Genomic DNA, 21304 nt, shown 5'->3' with positions numbered 1-21304 from the left:
TGCAAAAACCAGTTTTGCATAGTCAGAAAGAGTTCCATCTCACCCATTTTTACTTTTTTTTATTTAAAAAAATTTTTTTATTTTTGCTTTTTAGGGCCACACTCACAGCATATGGAGGTTCCCAGGCTAAGGGTTGAATCGGAGCTACAGCTGCCGGCCTACACCACAGCCATAGCAACGTGGGATATGAGCTGCATCTTTGACCTACACCACAGCTCACAGCAACACCAGATCCTTAACCCACTGAGTGATGCCAGGAATTGAACCCACAACCTCATGGTTCCTAGTCAGATTCATTTCCGCTGCACCATGACGGGAACTCCATCTCACCCATTTTTAGGACAAGATTTCCATGGTTCCCAATTAAATAAGGATTTGCCAATATAAAATCTATATGTAGAGGAGTTCCCAGTGTGGCACAGTGGGTTAATGATCCAACTTGTCTCTGTAGAGGCATCAGTTTGGTCCCCAGCCTAATGCAGTGGGTTAAGGATCCAGCATTGCTGCAGCTGTGGCATAGGCTGCAGCTTCACCTTGTAGGTCCCATCTCTGGCTGGGATTCGAACCCTGCCCTGGGAACTTCCATATGCTGTGGTGGCAGCGGCAACAGGGAGCAGCCAAAAAAGAAAAAATCTCTATGTACAAAATCTGGCTGGAGTGTTAGTTGTAAGTTGGCTTTCTGTTGCCCCTCATTTTGTTTGAAAAACTCTATTTTTCATTTTTAAAGTTGAAATTGTCAGAGTTCTCTTGTGGCTCAGCCACTGGTTAAGGATCCAGTGTTGTTACTACAGTGACTCAGGTCCGTGCGGTGGCAAGGGTTCATTTATATACATATATATACAGATATAGATATAGACATATATAGATACACACACACACATATTTTTTTTTTTTTAAGTTGGACGTTCCCATTGTGGCTGTGTGATAACAAACCCAACTAGTATGCATGAGGATGTGGGTTCGATCTCTGGCTTCACTCAGTGGGTTAAGGGTTTGACGTTGCCATGAGCTGTGGTAATAGGTTGGAAAGGAAGCTCAGATCCTGCATTGTTGTGGTTGTGATGTAGGCCGGCAGCTGCAGCTCTGATTCAGCCCCTAGCCTGGGAACTTCCATATGCCTTAGGTGCAGGCCTGAAAAGCAAAAAATAAAAAATAAGCTGAATATGTCAGGGATAAAATTTACTGTCGAAACTTTGTTGTGAGTCAGTGTACTGCTTATGCGTTTAACGCCTGTAGCTGTCACCTGGGAGTGGTTTCAGCTCTTTTATTTGTGTTAGTTTCTCTCTCTGGCAGTCCAAAACTGCTGTGGGTGCTCAAAGCACTGAGTGGCCAACTCTGTTTTTGTTGTTTTGTTTTGTTTGTGGCATATGGCAGTTCCTAAGCTAGGGGTTGAATTGGAGTTGCAGCTGCAGGCCTATGTCACAGGAGCAGCAACACTGGATCCAAGTCGCAGCTTTCAGCATCACCAGATTCTTAACCCACTGAGCAAGGCCAGGGATGGAACCCACATCCTCACAGAGGCTGTGTTGGGTTCTCAACCCACTGAGCCACAGTGAGAACTCCAGGGTGGCCAACTCTTTTTCTCTTTTTGTTTGTTTGTTTTGCTTTTTAGGGCTGGGCTGTACCCAAAGCTTATGGAAGTTCCCAGGCTAAGGGTCCGAATCACAGCTGCATCTGTGGCCTAGGCCATAGCTCATGGCAGTGCGGGATCCTTAACCCACTGAGAGGGGACCAGGGATCAAACCCAAGTCCTTATGGATGCTAGTTGGATTCATTACCACTGAGCCACAATGGGAACTCCCAGAATGGCCAATCCTTATATGTGCTCCTTGGATAGGCAAGTTTTAAATTAATGAGTGGGTTTTCCTATGGGACCACTCCACATTATGAGGACTCTGCCTCCACCACTCCCCGTATGTTTCTCAGTTGCCCAAGAAAGCAATACTGACTGGGAGAAGTCTTGCCCCTTCTCTTCAGAGCAAAGCTCTCATGTGGTAACTTCACTATTATCTACACAAATTCCGTCGAGTAAAAAGGTCAGGTCAACCGCCTACCTAATCACCCATTCAAACCTCCTCAGTATCTTGCAGCTAAGCAAAATCATCCCAGTGTTTCTCAGGGTCTTTCAATTGAACAAAGATAAGTACCTCTTCTTGAGCCGAAGTTCAATAATATCCTACTCCTCATAGTGAAGAGTTTAACAACCTCTGGATAAACTCAGGATCTTCAGTCAAGGGTGTGGCTCCATGGAAATGAAACCAGCTAGGATCCATAAGGACATGGGTTCAATCCCCGGCCTCCCTCAGTGAGTTAAGTATCCGAAGGTGCTGTGAGCTGTGGTGTAGGTGGCAGACACAGCTTGGATCCTATGTTGCTGTGACTGTGGTATAGGCTGGCAGCTATAGCTCTGATTGGACCGCTAGCCTGGGAACCTCCATATGCCGTGGATACAGCCCTAAAAAAGACAAAAGAAAAAAAAAAAGAGTGAATGATTAGGTACCAGGGGAGACTCACCCAAATTCTGGACTCATTGAGGAGGCGATGGATATAAGCAGCCCTCCTGGTACCAAGGCTCTAGAACCTCACGGAGTTCAGGCAAAGGAGAGAAGTCTTTTCTGGGTTCCTATGTTGTTGCCAAAATGGTCAACTTGGAAAAAAAAAAAAAACACATACACACAACATTAAGAGCTGTGGGTTGAGTTTATTCAGTATCTCACTGAGGATTTACAGCCCAGGAGACAGCCTCTCAGGTAGCTAAGAAACTGTTCTGAAGAAGTATGGGAGGAATCAGAACACATAGGAACTTTTTGTGTGGGGGGAGGGGGCTGTGAAAAAATGTAGTCAAGCATAAAAAGACTACTAATCACAAAGAATAGACATTTCAAGTTGATTATTTTATTTTACTTATTTATTTTTTTGTCTTTTTAGGGCTGCACCTGTGGCATATGGAGGTTCCCAGGCTAGGGGTCGAATCAATCTACACCACAGGTCACAGCAACGCTGGATCTTTAACCCACTGAGCAAGGTCAGGGATTGAACCCACAACCTCATTGTTCCTAGTCAGGTTCATTTCCACTGCGCCACAACGGGAACTCCCCCAAGTTGATGATTGTAGTGCTTTTCTATGTATGAGAAGACGTAAGAATCTGAGGTCATTGGCATTTCTCCTTAGATATACATCTTAACAACCTAGGGGCTGGTATATCCAAAGTACAGAATGCTTCTTGTTTTTCCGCATCCCCAATTCCTTCAGGCACACGGTCAGCAGGTGACTGCAGGGGTGAGTGGCTTAAACCTTGTAGAACTGGAATGACAGGCAACATTTTTTTTCTCTATAGTATTAAGTCTTGGTTTGCTGATATCAGGGAGGAAGAAATTTTCCTCTACCCTTCTAGGTTCTTCTGACTACCTAAGAACTCAGTTGCCATGACACAGATGAACAGGAGAAAATCAAAGTTTAATAACACATATACATGTAAATCAACTATATTTCAATACAACTTTTAAAAATGGGAAAAAAATAACATGTATACATGTGAGATACCCAGGAAAACTGGATAACTCACAAAAATGACTGAAACCCTCACCTTAAATACCATTTTCAGCTACAGACAAAAGAGGAGGTTGAGGGAAGTGGTTTGGGACTTCAAAGGGGAGGAAGGAAGTGCTTATAGAGATGGAAAAGCAAGTGTTTGGTAAATAAGTGCTCAGTCATCCAGAGCCACTAGGACACAGTGAACTCTGATCACTAGGTCTTACAGTGTCCCCACTATACCAAGCCCTTATTCTTTCAAAATCCTAGGGGGTTCCCAACATGGATCAGCAGTAATGAACCTGACTAGTATTCATGAGGACGCAGGTTTGATCCCTGGCCTTGCTCACTGGGTTAAGGATCTGGCATTGCTGTGAGCTGCCGTGTAGGTCGTAGACATGGCTCAGATCCCGCATTGCTGTAGCTGTGGCGTTGGCTGGCTACAGCTCCAATTCGACCCCTAGCCTAGGAACTTCCAATATGCCATGGGTGCAGCCCTAAAAAGACCACACACAAAAAAATTTTAGGTAGTTGGGGGAAGGGGAAAGTTTCTTACTGAGTCTTTGAGCCTTGATTTTTTTTTTTTCAGTTTGAAATAATCCACATGCCAGAGACATTTTGAGATGGCAAATTTTTTCTCCTATACCTCTGTGGGGCTTAGCACATGTGACTCCATTTTGATCCTGTTGTTTCTTCTTTTTGGCCACACCCATGGCATTTGGAAGTTCCCCAAGGCAGGGATTGAACCTATGCCATAGTAGTGACCAGAGCCATAGTAGTGACAATTCTGGATCCTTAACCTGCTGAGCCCCCAGGAAACTCCATTTTGTTTCTTTTTTTTTTTTTCCCATTTTTGTCTACCCCACAGCATATAGAGTTCCTGGGCCAGGGATCAGATCCAAACCACAGTCTTAACCTAAGCCTCAGCTGTGGCCACTCAGGATCCTTAACCTACTGTGCCAGGCCAGGGATCAAACCTGCATCCCAGAGCTCCCAAGATGCCAATGATGTGCCACAGGGGGAACTCCCATATTGTTTCTTTTTTGACAATATCTAACTTAGTAGGTGAAGGAAAGTAAACTTTACCACCTCAAAATGTGCCTCTTGGAGTTCCTGTCGTGTCTCAGTGGTTAACAAATCCGACTAGGAACCATGAGGTTGCGGGTTCAATCCCTGGCCTTGCTCAGTGGGTTAAGGATCCGGCATTGCCGTGAGCTGTGGTGTAGGTCACAGACACGGCTCAGATCCCACGTTGCTGTGGCTCTGGCGTAGACCGGTGGCTACAGCTCTGATTCGACCCCTTGCCTGGGAACCTCCACATGCCGTGGCAGCAGCACTAGGAAAGGCAAAAATAAAAAAAAAAAAGTGCCTCTTTGGCATATTACTTATTTTAGGCTTATTATTTTTAAGAAAGAGCAGACAGAAGAAAAACTTCAAAAACTTTTGTAGAAGTTATCCTTTTATAAGAAACACTTGTATTTATAAGGGAAATCTCTATCTGCAAGGGTGTTGCCCTCCCCGTGCCACGAAAAGGAGGAATATCTCTAGAAACTGTTACCAATAAAGATGGCACATAGTAAATCTACATAACAAGCTTACTGTTATCTACTGTGACTCTCACTCCCCAAACTGGTCTCCCCGTCCCTCCCCCCCAACACCATTTCTTTTTTCTTTGGCTGAAGATAGTATATAAAGTGATAGCTTTGGCCATTTCAGAGTGTTACTCAGTTTTCCTGTAAAAAGGAAGTGTACATGTTGTTAAACTTTTGCTTGTCGCCTGTTAATCTGTCTAATATCAGTTTTCTTACTGAACCAGTCAAAGAACCTAGAAGAGTAGAAAGGAAACTTTTCCCACCCTTCCATAGAGAAAAGGGTGGTGCTGGAAAGCCTCCAATGAGAAGAACAGATAGATTTCTTTTGGAAAGATAAATCGGTTTTTAGGAGAGCAAAAGGGAGATAAGAAATTTTGTAACAGGAGTTCCTGTTGTGGCTCAGTGGGTTAAGACCATGACTAGTATCCATGAAGATACAGGTTTGATCCCTGGTCTTGCTCAGTGGGTTAAATGATCCCACATTGCCATGAGCTGTGGTGTAGGTCACAGATGTGGCTTGAATCCCACCTTGCTGTGGCTGTGGCACAGGCCAGCAGCTACAGCTTCAATTCGACCCCTAGCCTGGGAACTTCCATATGTCCCAGGGGCTGCCCTAAAATTAAAAAAAGTTGGTGCTAATGTTTGTTTCTGTAGGTGCCAGTGGTCTTTCTGTCTTCAGGGACATAAAACTTCCCAGGAGAGGAGATTTATTGTATATTTCCTCTTGGTCTTTCTCTTGGAAGCAGATTCACCTCAAAGAGAATGTATGGCTGTCTTCATTTCACAGAAATTTCTGCTTTTAGTAGATGAGAGACACTCTGAGATGGCTTCTATCTATATTTATTGAATCTTAAAAATGTCTTCAGTTTAAAATAATCTTTCTAACAGGAGTTCCTGCTGTGACACAAAAGGATTGGTGGTATCTCTGCAGCATCAGAACACAGGTTCGATCACCAGCCTGACACAGTGTGTTAAAAGGTCCACGTTGCCGCAGCTGTGGTATAGTTTGCAACTATGGCTTGGATCTAATCCCTGGCCTGGGAATTCCATATGCCACAGGGTAGCCAAAAAAGGAAAAAAAAAAAAAATCTTGGAGTTCCCATCATGGCTCAGTGGTTAGTGAATCCGACTAGGAACCATGAGGTTGCGGGTTCGATCCCTGGCCTCACTCAGTGGGTTAAGGATCCGGTGTTGCCATGAGCTGTGGTATAGGTTGCAGACGTGGCTTGGATCCTGCGTTGCTGTGGCTCTGGTGTGGCCAGCAGCTACAGCTCCGATTCGACCCCTAGCTTGGGAACCTCCATATGCTGCGGGAGCGGCCCTAGAAATGGCAAAAAAAAGAAAAAGAAAAAAAAGAAAATCTTCATACCAATTCTCAGGTTCCAAGTGGGTCCCAACAGGGCTTATCCAGTTCAATTATTCTTTGGCTCGCCATGAAATGACAAATGAATACCTGAGATATGTCACAGGATGAAATATATGCCACAGCTATTGGGGCCATAGCTCTCAAATCATAGCTTGGTGTCTGCGAACTCAAGAGGCCATACTTTGAAACTGAAGCTACTTGATTAGGGAATGGTGTGTTCAAAGAAGGGAGCTACCTGGGCAGGTACTTCAACTGAGCTGGCAAAGGCTTTTTGTGTTACTGAATTCAGGTCTGGCTGCTCACTGCCTGAAAATCAATACTCAGGAGGCAAATGTTGGTAGAAATAGAAAGCACTGCTTTTAGGAGTTCCCAAAATGACTCAGCAGAAACAAATCTGACTAGGAACCATGAGGTTGCAAGGTTGGATCCTTGGCCTCACTCAGTGGGTTAAGGATCCAGCGTTGCCGTGAGCTGTGGTGGCTTGGATCCTGAGTTGCTGTGGCTATGGCATAGGCTGGCACCTGCTGCTCTGATTCAACCCCTAGCCTGGGAACTTCCATATGCCATGAGTGTGGCCCTAATAAGCAAAAAAAAAAAAAAAAAAAAAAAAGGAAGAAAGAAAAAAAAGAAAGAAAGAAAGCACTGCTTTTAATCAGAAAGCCAACATTCTGGGGAGAAGGTAGACTCACATCCCAAATCCAACTCCGAAGAGTCTGCTTAGCCATGAAAATTTTTAAAGGGAATAGGGGAAGTAATCTCAGTTAATCATGAAGATAGAGGATCAGGAGTTCCCTGGACGTTCAGAAGGTTAAGGATCTGGTGTTGCTCTGGCTCAGGTTGCTGCTGTGCTGCAAGATTGATCCTTAGCTGGGGAACTTCCAACACAGGTGTGGCCAAAAAAAAAAAAGAAGAAGAAGAAAGGAGTTCCTGTCGTGGCACAGCAGAAACGAATCCAACTAAGAACCATGAGGTTGCGGGTTGGATCCCTGGCCTCACTCAGTGGGTTAAAGATCTGGCGTGGCTGTGGCTGTGGTGTAGGCCAGTAGCAATAGCTCCAATTGGACCCCTAGCCTAGGAACCTCCATATGCTGCTAGTGCGGCCTTAAAAGGACAAAAGAAAAAAAAATTTTAAAAAAAAGGAGAAGAAGATGATGATAGGGGATCAGACATCTTCATCTTCCACAGTGTGCAGGCTTTCAGCTCCTCATGATCTTCCTTTAGATGCTCTCTTGTTCAAACAGTTTGTGAAATTACTGAAGGGGAAACTAGGAAAGAGATCTGGCCATCTGTTAATTACTTAGCTTTATTTCTACTTCTTTGATTTACAGAAAGAACCACCTGGTTAGGCAAGGTATTGTGTAATCAGAAGATTTGGGGAGTTCCCGTCGTGGCACAGTGGTTAACGAATCCGACTAGGAACCATGAGGTTGCGGGTTCAGTCCCTGCCCTTGCTCAGTGGGTTAAGGATCCGGTGTTGCCCTGAGCTGTGGTGTAGGTTGCAGATGCGGCTCGGATCCCTCGTTGCTGTGGCTCTGGCGTAGGCCAGTGGCTACAGCTCCAACTGGACCCCTAGCCTGGGAATCTCCATATGCCGTGGGAGTGGCCCAAGAAATAGCAAAAAAAAAAAAAAAAAAAAAAAAGAAGATTTGGAAAGTGTGCTTGGGCCAGAGATGAGCAGAGCATGGTTTAAAGTTAGCTACAATATAGCTTTGCAAAAATGACAAGACAAAAGGGGCCTCTTACAAGAAAGTTCTTTCCTATAAAGATCTCTTTCTTGCCAAAAGCTGCTTACCAATACCCGCTGGTCAGAATATTATTACGTTTCCACGGGGTCATGCGTAAAGGTCCATCTTTTGTAACTTCTTCACGTGGACATAGGGTGTCCTATTCTCAGAGTGGAAGACGTTGATATGGGTCTGTAGTCTCTCTGCTGATAATTTTAGCTACCTGTTTGCGTATACAGGCTAACCAAGTTATGATTATTTTGATACCCAGAAAGACATAGGTTATTTATTTATTTATTGCTTTTTAGGGCTGCACTCGCGGCATATGGAGGTTCCCAGGCTAGGGGTCCAATTGGAGTTACAGCTGCTGACCTACACCACAGCTCACAGCAACATCAGATCCTTAACTCACTGAGCGAGGCCAGGGATCGAACCCACATCCTTGTGGATACTAGTTGGATTTGTTTCTGCTGAGCCACGACGGGAACTCCCAAGACATAGGTTATTATGAGCAGTAGTGTTAATCCCATTCTCTTAAGGCCAGTTTTTTAGAATTTCGCAAGCCATAGACTCAGTACTGCTCAAAATGAAGCAGCTTCTGTCATGGCTGTAGTCTGGTCATCCTTCAGTTAGCTTTTTCCCTCTGGCAGCAGTTAGAGTATCTGTAAAACAACTCAGGAATGTGCATCAGACTGAAAGATTCTGTTACTCTGGTGTACTATTCATTGACTGCTCTTTTTTTTTTTTTGAGATTTATGGTTTTTTGTTTTTTGTGTGTGTGTTTTTGTTCTTGCTTTTGTTTTGTTTTGTTTTTTTTGTCTTTTTGCCTTTTCTAGGGCCGCTCCCGCAGCATATGGAGGTTCCCAGGCTAGGGGTCTAATCAGAGCTGTAGCCGCCGGCCTACACCAGAGCCATAGCAATGTGGGATCCGAGCCGCGTCTGCAACCCACACCACAGCTCATGGCAATGCCAGATCCTTAACCCACTGAGAAAGGCCAGGGATCAAACCCACAACCTCATGGTTCCTAGTCGGATTCGTTAACCACTGCGCCACAAAGGGAACTCCTGTAGGGTTTTTTTTTCAGCCATCCTTCTGCATATGAAGTTCTTGGGCTAGGGATCAAGTGCAGACTAAGCTATGGCAATGCCAGATCCTTAATCCACATGAGCTGGGCCGGGAATCGAACCTGAGTCCCAGGGCTCTGGAGACACCAATGATCCTGTTGTGCCACAGTGGGAACTCAGAGTTATGTTTTATTCATCAGGCAATCCTAGGGTCTCAAGCTGGGGAGGCAGCATCTCAAGTAACCCTGAGAAAACTGCTCCAAGGAGGCAGAGGCAGGGAGAAGAGCCAGCTTATAGGAATTTTGCAACAAAAAGCAGGTGTGGAGTTCCCGTCGTGGCGCAGTGGTTAACGAATCCGACTAGGAACCATGAGGTTGCGGGTTCGGTCCCTGCCCTTGCTCAGTGGGTTAACGATCCGGCGTTGCCCTGAGCTGTGGTGTAGGTTGCAGACGCGGCTCGGATCCCGCGTTGCTGTGGCTCTGGCGTAGGCCGGTGGCTACAGCTCTGATTCAACCCCTGGCCTGGGAACCTCCATATGCCGCGGGAGCAGCCCAAGAAATAGCAACAACAACAACAACAACAAAAAAGACAAAAAGACAAAAAAGACAAAAAAAAAAAAGCAGGTGGTCTAAACATCAAAAGATTATTGTTAAGTAAAGCAAGTCAGATATCTCAAATTAAGGAATTTATCGATTTTCTGTGTGTGGGAAGATGCAAGATTCTGAGCTTACTGAAATCCTTCCTTTGATAACGCATCTCTGCTATCTGGGGCCAGAATCCTGTGTTCCCTCAGGGCATCCGCTGCTAGAAGTGGCTGAAGTCTGTTGGCTGCTAGATGGCAGGTATTCTTTGCTTCCTTTTGGAGTTCCTTCAGGGCTCACTGAGGCTATGATCTCTGATGACCATGATATCCTGTGTTTATTGATATGGCAGGCAGTATTTTATTTCTCAGTTCCTCCTCTTGTTCCAAAATTTGATCAACATTTGGGAGACATTTCATGACCACATTTTGCCCCATGGCACTAGGAGGCTCATCCCAGTTCAGGTGACACTTCCTGTTGATATGACTGACACTCCAGGTGCTAATTTCTGGATTAGGTCCTGTTGATGATGAAAGATTCTCTGGATCCTCTGCTTTTATTTATTTATTTTTTTGTCTTTTGTCCTTTTTTGGGCCACACCCTCGGTATATGGAGGTTCCCAGGATAGGGGTCTAATCTGGGCTGTAGCCGCTGGCCTACGCCACAGCCATAGCAATGCCAGATCCAAGCCACATCTGCGACCTACATCACAGCTCACGGCAACGCCAGCTCCTTAACCCACTGATTGAGGCCAGGGATTGATCCTGCGTCCTCATGGATGCTAGTCAGATTCACTAACCACTGAGCCACCGTGGGAACTCCTGGATCCTCTGCTTTATTGTCTAGTATGATCCAGAAAATGTTTTCCCTTGTTGCTTCTTTCCACACCTAGAATCGCAATATTATAATTATTCTCTAAGAGTCATAAATGTGATCTGTTTTCTCAAGATATTTAGCCATCATCAGTTTTGTCAGAGATCTATTTACACATTGGGTAATGTCAGAGACAACAATCTCGTAAAACAGACAGGTTATAAGTAATACAAGTAGTTAAAACTGAAAAAGTGTTAGTACAGCAGGGAGACACAAATGAACCTGATCTTTTATGACTCAGGGAGGCCTAGGGGACTTTGGCTTTTCTACAGACAATGTAGACAGGGCCTTTGTTCTTGGTGGGAGTGGGGCATGAAGGGTTCTGTCCTGTTCCATTTGTTGTTGTTGGTTTTTTTTTTTGTCTTTTTGCCTATTCTAGGGCTGCACCCATGGCATATGGAGGTTCCCAGGCTAGGGGTCTAATCGGAGTTGTAGCCACCGGCCTACACCACAGCCACAGCCACAACCACAGCCACAGCCATGTGGGATCCGAGCTGCATCTGCAACCCACACCGCAGCTCACGGCAATGCCGGATCGTTAACCCATTGAGCAAGGCCAGGGATTGAACCCAAAACCTCATGGTTCCTAGTTGGATTCGTTAACCACTGCACCAGGACCAGAACTCCCATCCTATTCCATCTGAATTGGGATTAGCAAAGGAGATGTGAGCGAGAGCACTGTGAAGGGCAGAAACTGCCTGTCAAAGGGAAGGGACTTACATTTATAGGGCACTCATTATATGCTTGGTAACTGTCTTTACTTCATCTCATTCCATCCTCCCAGTAACCCTAGGAGGTAGATATTCCTTAATCACATTTATCAGATTGGGAAGACCAAGGCTCCACTGCAAATAACGTACCCAGCTAGACACCATTTGTATGTGAGGTTCCTGAGATCTAAACCAGGCCTGTGTGGCTTCAGAGCGGAGACAACCCCAGAAGACTGAAGGCAGAGAGTAGGAATGGTGGTTACCTGGGAAGGGAGACTGTAGGAGAAAATCTCCTGATAAAAAGTAGAAAGGAGGGGAGTTCCCATCGTGGCACAGTGGTTAACAAATCCGACTAGCAACCTTGAAGTTGCGGGTTCGATCCCTGGCCTTGCTCAGTGGGTTAAGGATCTGGCGCTGCTGTGAGCTGTGGTGTGGGTCGCAGACGTGGTTTGGATCCCACGTTGCTGTGGCTCTGGTGTAGGCCGGTGGCTACAGCTCCGATTCAACCCCTAGCCTGGGAACCTCCATATGCCGCTGAAGCAGCCCAAGAAATGGCAAAAAGACAAAAAAAATAGAAAGAAAAATAGAAAGGAGAGACCCCGCCATGATGACTAAGCAAAGTCCAGTCAGCTGCCCCAACCACCCCTCCCCCACGCATCCGCCTCTGTGAACTTTTGCTTCCACATCTCCTACCTTGCCTGTCCTCACTCTGGTCCGTCCCGTCAAGCCAAGACCTGGGAGAACTAGCCCAGGAAACCTTGTGAAACCTTTCCTCGGGGCTCAGACTCTTGAGATTGATCCACTCTGAGCCCGCCGGCATAATAAACCTGAGTTCTCCAGCTCTCCGAGGGCTCTCTTGGTTTCTCATTGGGTAAAAGAGATGCTGGAGCTGATAGACTGCGGCCACAGGGCTGCTGCACAGTGGCCATAACAAGACAAGGGCCAGAGCTCAGAAGCTGAGACCACATTCCGCACAAAAGGGCTTGCTCTAGGAGTTCCTTCGTGGCGCAGTGGTTAACGAATCCGACTAGGAACCATGAGGTTGCGGCTTTGGTCCCTGGCCTTGCTCAGTGGGTTGAGGATCCGGCGTTGCCATGAGCTGTGGTGTAGGTTGCAGACGCGGCTCAGATCTGGCGTTGCTGTGGCTCTGGCATAGGCCGGTGGCTACAGCTCCGATTCAACCCCTAGCCTGGGAACCTCCATATGCTGCGGGAGCGGCCCTAGAAAAGGCAAAAAGACCAAAAAAGGGGGGGGTGGGGGTGGGGCTTGCTCTAGTAATAATTAGCAAAATACCTGGCAATTCTACCTAAGATAGCTCTGGGAACCATCGAAATGCCTGTGCTAGTCCTTCCCCTTGGTGGTCTGAAATAATGGGAAAGTTTGTAAGAAAGAAGAGTGCTGGGGAGTTCCTGTGGGGGCTCAGCAGTAAGGCACCCAACTAGTATCCATGAGGACTCGGGTTCAATCCCTGGCCTCACTCAGTGAGTTAAGGATCCAGTGAACTCTGGTGTAGGTCAGTCACAGACAAGGCTCAGATGTGGTGTGGCTGTGGCTGTGGTGTAGGCCAGCAGCTGTAGCTCTGACTCAACCCCTAGTCTGGGAACTTGCATAGGCTGAGGGTGAGGCCGTAAAAAGGACAAAAAAAAAAAAAAAAAAGACTGCTGGGAGTAGGGGAGGAGAGTGCTCTAGGCTGTGCAGGGTGCTGGCCCTTCTCCCATCACTCCAGGTGGTCTGGCCCTGTCCTTCCTGAGCCGGAGCCTTGGGCGCTGCAGGGAGTGCCCTGGTGCCTTTGATTTCTGTCCCCTTGCTGCCTGAAAGAAAGACAGGATGCAGCTATTGTCTCCTTTTACCTGGCTGCCACAAAATTTCCCTCCTCATTTCTCAAATAAAAATTATCGAGGAATGAGAAGTTAAAATGTGCCCTGCCATTCATCCGGCTGGGATAAACAAAGATAAAGCCAGTTACAAAGTTGAACAGGAAGCATTATTTCTCCCAGGGACCAGCTGCAGGGGTCAAATGCCACGAGGCCTCCTGCTTTTCTCCTCATGAGAAGTCCTGTCTTCTAAAATCAGAGACCACCTGAAACTTAACTGTTGGAAATTTGGTCAGCAGGAATGAAACACCCGACTCTTGCCTGGAGCTTCTAATTCACTTTGACACAGGGAATCAGCTTAGATTTACCACCCAGGTGCAGCACATTAGGTAAGGATTTTTGGACACACCTTGCCCCATTTATCTTAACAAAGAAACCGACCAGGAGTCCACCTTTCAGTCCAGACTGACTTTACACACTGCTTTGCTCTGAGCCTATCTAAATGGCTCAGGTAAATTTCTCCTCAACCCCACCCTCCCCCAAAGCACAGAACTGTAGGTTTTCTTTTGTTTCCTCTGTTTGGTCCTTTGTTCCTCCTGTGCTGTGGAGTCTCCTGTGCAGCTAGCCAAAAAACCCCTGATTTTGTCAGACTTTGGACTTGTCTCTGGTGATCCAGGGCTGATTACACGACGACGGTAGGGCCCTCACAAAACCTTCCCTTCTTTTCTCCAGACGTGACTTTATCTTCCAAGGCCCAAGACAAAGGCGAGGATTGTTCAGTCAGCCTGATCCTGGGATGGGCGGAGTGGAAACAAAGAGCACTGCATTCTTCTAGAAAACCCTCAGAGCTTTCTTTATGTAACGCTGTCCCATTAACCAGTGTGCACGGAGGGGGCCAGCACTGGACCGAGGGCTTTACAAGGCCACCCACTTGATCCTCACCACAACCCTGTGAACTGGGTCCTGTTGCCATCATTCCCAATTTACAGGTGCAGAAACTGAGGCATGGAGAGAAGTTAACCTACAGTTTTGTGCTCTTAATATCTCAATACTTTTTGCACCAAGCCCCCTAGGCCAAAAAAATGCTAAAAGTTTCCATTTATTACGTTATATGTCCACACAACTTAATAAGCATGTAAGTCCTAAATATTTATTTATTTTAATTTTTATGTCCTAATAATTTAGTAGTTGTTTGGGGAAAATTCCATATAAATTAAAAAGGAAAAAGAGAAAAAATAATATTTTTATTCAGTACATACTATTGAGATGTGTGCGCTGGTTGCACACTGAACAACTTCTCAAACTTTATTTTTCTGTCTTCTTAGGGGTGCACCTGCGGCATATGGAGGTTCCCAGGCTAGGGGTCTAATCAGAGCTACAACTGCCAGCCTAAACCACAGCCACAGCAACGCAGGATCTGAGCCCTGTCTGCAACCTACACCACAGCTCACAGCAATGCCCGAGCCTGAACCCACTGAGCAAGGCCAGGGATCAAACCCACAACCTCATGGTTCCCAGTCAGATTCATTTCTGCTGCGCCACGATGGAAACTCCTCAAATTTTATTTTTAAAAAATTTTTAAATTTTTTCTGCTTATTTTATTTATTTATTTATTTTTTTGTCATTTCTTGGGCCACTTCCTCGGCATATGTAGGTTCCCAGGCTAGGGGTCTAATCGGAGCTGTAGCCTCTGGCCTACGCCACAGCCACAGCAACTCGGGATCTGAGCCGCGTCTGCAACCTACTCCACAGCTCACAGCAACGCCGGATCCTTAACCCACTGAACAGGGCCAGGGATCAAACCTGCAACTTCATGGTTCCTAGTCGGATTTGTTAACCACTGAGCCAGGATGGGAACTCCAATTTTTTCTGCTTCTTAAGCCCGTACCTATAGCATATGAAAGTTCTTAGACTAAGGGCTGAATCAAGCTGCAGTTGCTGGCCTCATCACAGTCAGAGCAACAACAATGCAGGATCCACCTACACCACAGCTCACGGCAATGCAAGACCCTTAACCCACTGAACAAGGCCAGGGATCAAACCACATCATCATAAATACTAGTCAGATTCATAACCCACTGAGCCACAACAGGAACTCCCTTTCAAATTTAAAATTAGATTTAGACATCACTGGCCTCATTCCACAGGGTACTCACTTTTTTTTTTTTTCTTTGTCTTTTTAGGGCTGCAAACGTAGCATATGGAAGTTCCCAGGCTAGGGGTCAAATTGGAGCTACACCACAGCCATAGCAAGGCCATATCTTGAGCCGTGTCTGTGACCTACACCACAGCTTATGCCAACATTGGATCCTTAACCCACTAATCGAGGCCAGGGATCAAACCCTTGTCCTCATGGACACCAGTTGGGTTCATTACTGCTGAGCCATGCTGGGAACTCCTGAATAAAGATTATTCTAAGCTGAAGACATTTAAGATTCAACAACATGCAGGAAGAAGCCTTCTTGCAGTTTCCTTTTTCTGACTAAAAGCAGCAACTTTTTTGGGGGGGGCACCCCTCTGCATATGGAGAATCCAGGCCTGGAATCAGATCTAAGCCATAATTGTGACCTACACCACAGCTTTGGCAGTGCTGGATACTTAACCCACTGTGCCGGGTCAGGGGTGGAACCTTCGTCCCAGTGCTCCAGAGACACTGCCAGTGGGAATAACCAAAAACAGTGACTTCTGAGAAATGAGACTGGGATTCACTCTCTTTCCAGGGGAGTTTCATGACCATGAAGAAGACAGAAAGACCACTTGTACCTACATAAGCTATTATCACAAAGTTTCTAGTTTTGTATTTGTTATCCTAAAAACCCATTTGTCTTTCCCAAAGAATTCTTTTCCTATAGAAGTCCTTCCTATAAAAGCCTTTTTTTTTTTTTGTCTTTTTTCCTTTTCTAGGGCTGCTCCCGCGGCATATGGAGGTTCCCAGGCTAGGGGTCTAATCGGAGCTGTAGCCACCGGTCTATATCAGAGCCACAGCGACATGGGATCCGAGCCACGTCTGCAACCTACACCACAGCTCACGGCAACACCGGATCCTTAACCCACTGAACAAGGCCAGGGACCAAACCCACAACCTCATGGTTCCTAGTCGGATTCGTTAACCACTGTGCCACGACGGGAACTCCTAAAAGCCTTTCCTTTTTTTTTAAATTTTTTATTATAGTTTATTTATAATGTTCTTCTGTACAGCAAAGTAACCCAATTATACATATATATATTCTTTTTTTTTCACATTATCCTCCATCATGTTCCATCACAAGTAATCAGATATAGTTCCCAGTGCTGTGCAGCAGGATCCCATTGCTTATCCATTCCAAATGCAATAGTTTGCATCTACTAACCCTAAACTCCCAGTCCCTTCTATTCCCTCCCCCTCCCTCTTGGCAACCACAGTCTCTTCTCCATGTTCATGTTTCTTTTCTGTGGAAAGGTTCATATGTGCCGTAAATTAGATTCCATATATAAGTGATATCATGTGGTATTTGTCTTTCTCCTCACTTAGTATGAGTCTTTGGTTCCATCCATGTTGCTGCAAATGGCATTCTTTTGTTCTTTTTATGGCTGAGTGGTATTCCACTGTGTATATGTATCACATCTTCATTAATCCATTCATCCATTGTTGGACATTTAGGTTGTTTCCACATCTTGGCTATTGTGACTAGCGCTGCAATGAACATAGGGGTGCATGTATCTTTTCCAATGAATACTTTGGCTGGATAGAAGTCTTTTCTCACTCTTTTCCTCACTAAGTTAGATACATAAGCCCCCAATTCTAACTACCCCTTTGAGTTACTCATCACTGAGCACTTCTGCATGTAGACACATTACATGAAAAGTAAACTCTTTCTTTTGCCAATCTGTTTTGTCAGCTTAATTTGCAGATGCCCAAAACCGAACCCTAAAAGGCTAGAGGAAATATTGTTTTACTTCCCCAAGGATATTTTTTTTTGTCTTTTTTTTTTTTTTTTTTTTTTTTGCCATTTCTTGGGCCGCTTCCACTGCATATGGAGGTTCCCAGCCTAAGGGTCCAATCGGAGCTGTAGCCGCCAGCCTATGCCAGAGCCGCAGCAACGCGGGATCCGAGCCGCATCTGCAGCCTACACCACAGCTCACAGCAATGCCAGATCCTTAACCCACTGAGCAAGGCCAGTCATCTAACCTGCAACCTCATGGTTCCTAGTTGGATTCGTTAACCACTGAGCCACGATGGGAACTCCTCCCCAAGGACATTATTAAAAGCAGTGTTGAAACTGTGAACTACCTGACATCAATAGTCTTGCGCAGTGTAAGAGGTGTTGCTGAATTTCTCCTGAAATTTAAAAATACCCCATGGTGGGAGTTCCTTTCATGGCTCAGTGGAAAAGAATCTGACTAGGGTCAGTGAGGCCGAAGGTTCAATCCCTGGCCTTGCTCAATGGGTTAAGGATCTGGCGTTGTCATGAGCTGTGGTGTAGGTTGCAGATGCAGTTTGGATCTCACGTTGCTATGGCTGTGGTGTAGGACTGCAGCTTCAGCTCCAATTCAACCCCTCCCCTGGGAATCTCCATATGCCATGGGTATGGCCCTAAAAAGATAAAAAACAAAACCAAACCATGGTGCCCCTGTGAATTTGGTCTTGTTCTGTGGGGTGTCTTGGTGCCCAGTTTGAGAACCATGGTAGTAGCTTAAATCACTATTAATGTGATCTAACATTGTCTATGAGCCCACTGGGACTGGCATACTATAAATGCTTGTTGTTTTTTTTTTTTTTCTGCAGTATCAGGGAGGAACAAATTTTCTTCTGTCCTTCTAAGTTCTGGCTGGCCTAAGAATTAAATTAAGTGATTAAAATTAACAGAAGAAAATCCAGCAAAAGTTTAATAATGTTTATACATGGGAGAGGCCCAGGAAAACTAACTCACCAAAATGGCAGAAGTTTTCACTTTAAATATTGCATTCAGCTAAGGACAAAAAAGATGTTGGGGGTAGTGTTTTGGGACCTCAGAGGGGGGAAGGCAATTCCCATGGAGAAGGAAAAGCAAGTGTTTGGTAAATAAGTGTTTGCTGGGCCAGGCTGAGCGTGGGACACAGTGGACTTTGATCTCTAGGCCCTGCTGAGTCTTCCCTACTACACTTAGCCCATACACTTTGCAGACATGTCTGGGGATAGCCCTATCCAGGAATAGGCCCTTTATCTGAATTCTTTTAGGCAGTTAAGGGGGCGATAATAAAAAAAAATTTCCAAGTATTCTATTTCTTTAAATTCATCAGCCTAAATTAATCCTCATGTCAAAGAGATACATCTTAGGGTGAAAATTTTTGTTCCCTACTCTCTCCTCTGGATGTGACTGTGATTCATAGCTGTATCTGCTGGGCCGACATCAGTGCCTGGCACAAAGAACCAAGTTGAAGGAGGTGTCACATGAGTGGGGAGCACAGGTGCAGAGCACACACAGTTAACTCTTGAGGAATATTTTACCTCCCCCCACCCCCACTCATGAGTCATCTCAGAATAAATGTGTCCAGAATTTTGGATATAAATACCACTGATTCCTGCTCTTCTGGTTTTTTTCCCCTAGACTTCATGCTTTCTATTTCCACACTCTTTCTTCTGTAGAGAACAATGTAGCTCAATTAGGTTACTGTTTATTAAATACAGTCTATTCTCAACATAGCAGTCTGTGTCAGATCAGGTCATTCGTCTACTCAAAACCTGCATGGCTTCCCAGCTCACTGACAGTCAAAGCCGTAAGTCCCAGGAGGGCTTGGATGATCTGCCCTTGCCTTTCTTCCTTGACCTCATGAACTACTGCTCCCCACTTCCCCCTGCCCCACACCCCAGTTCATCCTCCTCCAATCATTCTAGCCAACTTGCTGTTCCCAAATTCAAGGTGTTTGCTCTTCACTTAGAGGCTGTTGACTTCTGCCTACAAGGTTTTACTCTTGGACTCATGGAAATGGTTAAGACCTCTCAAATGAGTTCTCACTGTGGCTCAGCAGTAACGAACCTGGCTAGTAACTGGGAGGATGCAAGTTCAATCCCTGGCCTCACTCGGTGGGTTAAGGATACAGCATTGCCATGAGCTATGGTGTAGGTCGCAGATGCAGCTCAGATCTGGCATTGCCATGGCTGGCAGCCGCAGTTCCTATTGAACCCCTAGCCTGGGAACTTCCATATACTGCAAGTACGGCCCTAAAAAGACAACAAAACAAACAAGACTTTCCAAATGAGAAGAAGCAAAATCTATTTACTCAGCACCAGCTACATACAGCAAGGGAGTCAGCCACCATGATTTGCATTTGGCAGTGGCTCAAGGGCATTGCTACAGGTGTTGCCATTCAGCTCCCTGGCCCGGTTGCTGCAGCTATGGATGACTTCCTGAGCTGGTTGCTGAAGACTGAAGCCAAATCACAATCCCTGCAGCAACCAGTCCAGAAGATGAAGACCTCTGCAGCAGTTGCCCCAGAACTGTCAGGACTTGGTCTGTGGCTGGTCAGCTTCTCTATTTTTTTATCCCCACTTCCAACTTAGGGCTAATCAGAGAATATGTTCCCCAAACCAATCGCAGAGGATGCACTACTTCTAGTTCGCCCACCTCCAGCTTCCCCGTGTCAGCTCCCTCCAATCACAGGATACCCGAAGCCTTCCCTTTTTCACTATGAAGCTTTTCTACTCCTCTGCCTGCCTTTCAGTCTCTGCCAGAGGCCCAGTGGTAGTAAGAAGCTCTGAATAAATAGCCTCTTCTGTTTGTTCCTAGTTGGGTATTCTTCATGTATTTCTACACACAATATGTACCTTCTGAGTGGAGAAGCCTGGGTGATTTCCCTCACCAAGGGATTATGTGTTTAATGATTCTAAGATGTGTGACTTCTTGCTTGTTTAATGGAGTTTGTGGGAGGCATCTAACTGTCCTCCAAAATTTGGTTCAAAGCTATAATTGTTCTCATTAATGATGAGGAAACAAGTTCAGAGAAATAAAATTGCTCAGTTATCTGGCTGGTGGGCCAGGGTCAGAGACTAGGTCTTGATTTACCCCACAAGCACTGGCTCTTAACTTCTGTCCTATAACTGGCTCATTCTCCCTGAGCCTGCAGTTCCTCTTTGTAAAACAAGAATAATAATATCACATGAAATTGAGCCAAATGAAAGAGAATTTTTGTACTTCAAAAAAGGTTGAATATTGACAATTTCATACGGTTCAAACTAATATAAGGTTGTTGTAAGGATTAAATAACATAAGATGATGTTAAATTGAAGGCAGGATAACATTTCTATTAGTAACATGGGTCTCTAGAAACACTTCTCAAAAGTGTTTAAATCTCTACTCCATCCTTTTTCTAGCTGTTTGGTCTTAGGCCATCTGATCCATCTGTGCCAGTTTCTTCACCCATAAACTGAAAATATAATACAGGTCAACAGGTATCCTGTGTTATACCCTCAGAGGGAATAGTATTGTTTCAAATACTACTTCTGAAACAAAGTTGATTTTATTACTTTCCCAGCAAAGGAGAAATGTGTGGCAGAACACAGCCTCCTGCACAAAGCAAAGAGTTGATCCTAGACATGTTTGTACTAAAAGCACAGCTACTGCTGATTGGGGCTGGTTTCTGGGATTCTGGATTCCATAGTTATAACGTTTGGGATTAGGGCCAAAGAGCTGTCAGTCTTCCAACTTCTTTCCTGAATCTGAAGAATGAGAACCTTTTTTTTTTTTTTTTTGTCTTTTTCAAGGGCCGCACCTGGGGCATATGGAGGTTCCCAGGCTAGGGGTCTAATGGGAGCTGTAGCTGCCAGCCTAAGCCAAAGCCACAGCAACGCCATATCCGAGCCGCATCTGTGACCTACACCACAGCTCACAGCAGTTCTGGATCCTTAACCCACTGAGCAAAGGCCAGGGATGGAACTGGCAACCTCATGGTTCATAGTCGTATTCATTAACCCCTTGAGCCACAACGGGAACTCCGAAGAATGGGAACTTTTTATTCACAGCTTGTGACTTTTCTAAAATCTGAAAAATCCTGCATTCTGAGACACCTGGCCCATTAAGTTCAGATAAGG

Source organism: Phacochoerus africanus, chromosome 5 (assembly GCF_016906955.1).
Source record: "Phacochoerus africanus isolate WHEZ1 chromosome 5, ROS_Pafr_v1, whole genome shotgun sequence".
Lineage (NCBI taxonomy): Eukaryota > Metazoa > Chordata > Mammalia > Artiodactyla > Suidae > Phacochoerus > Phacochoerus africanus.
Note: the sequence above shows the minus strand (reverse complement) of the source record.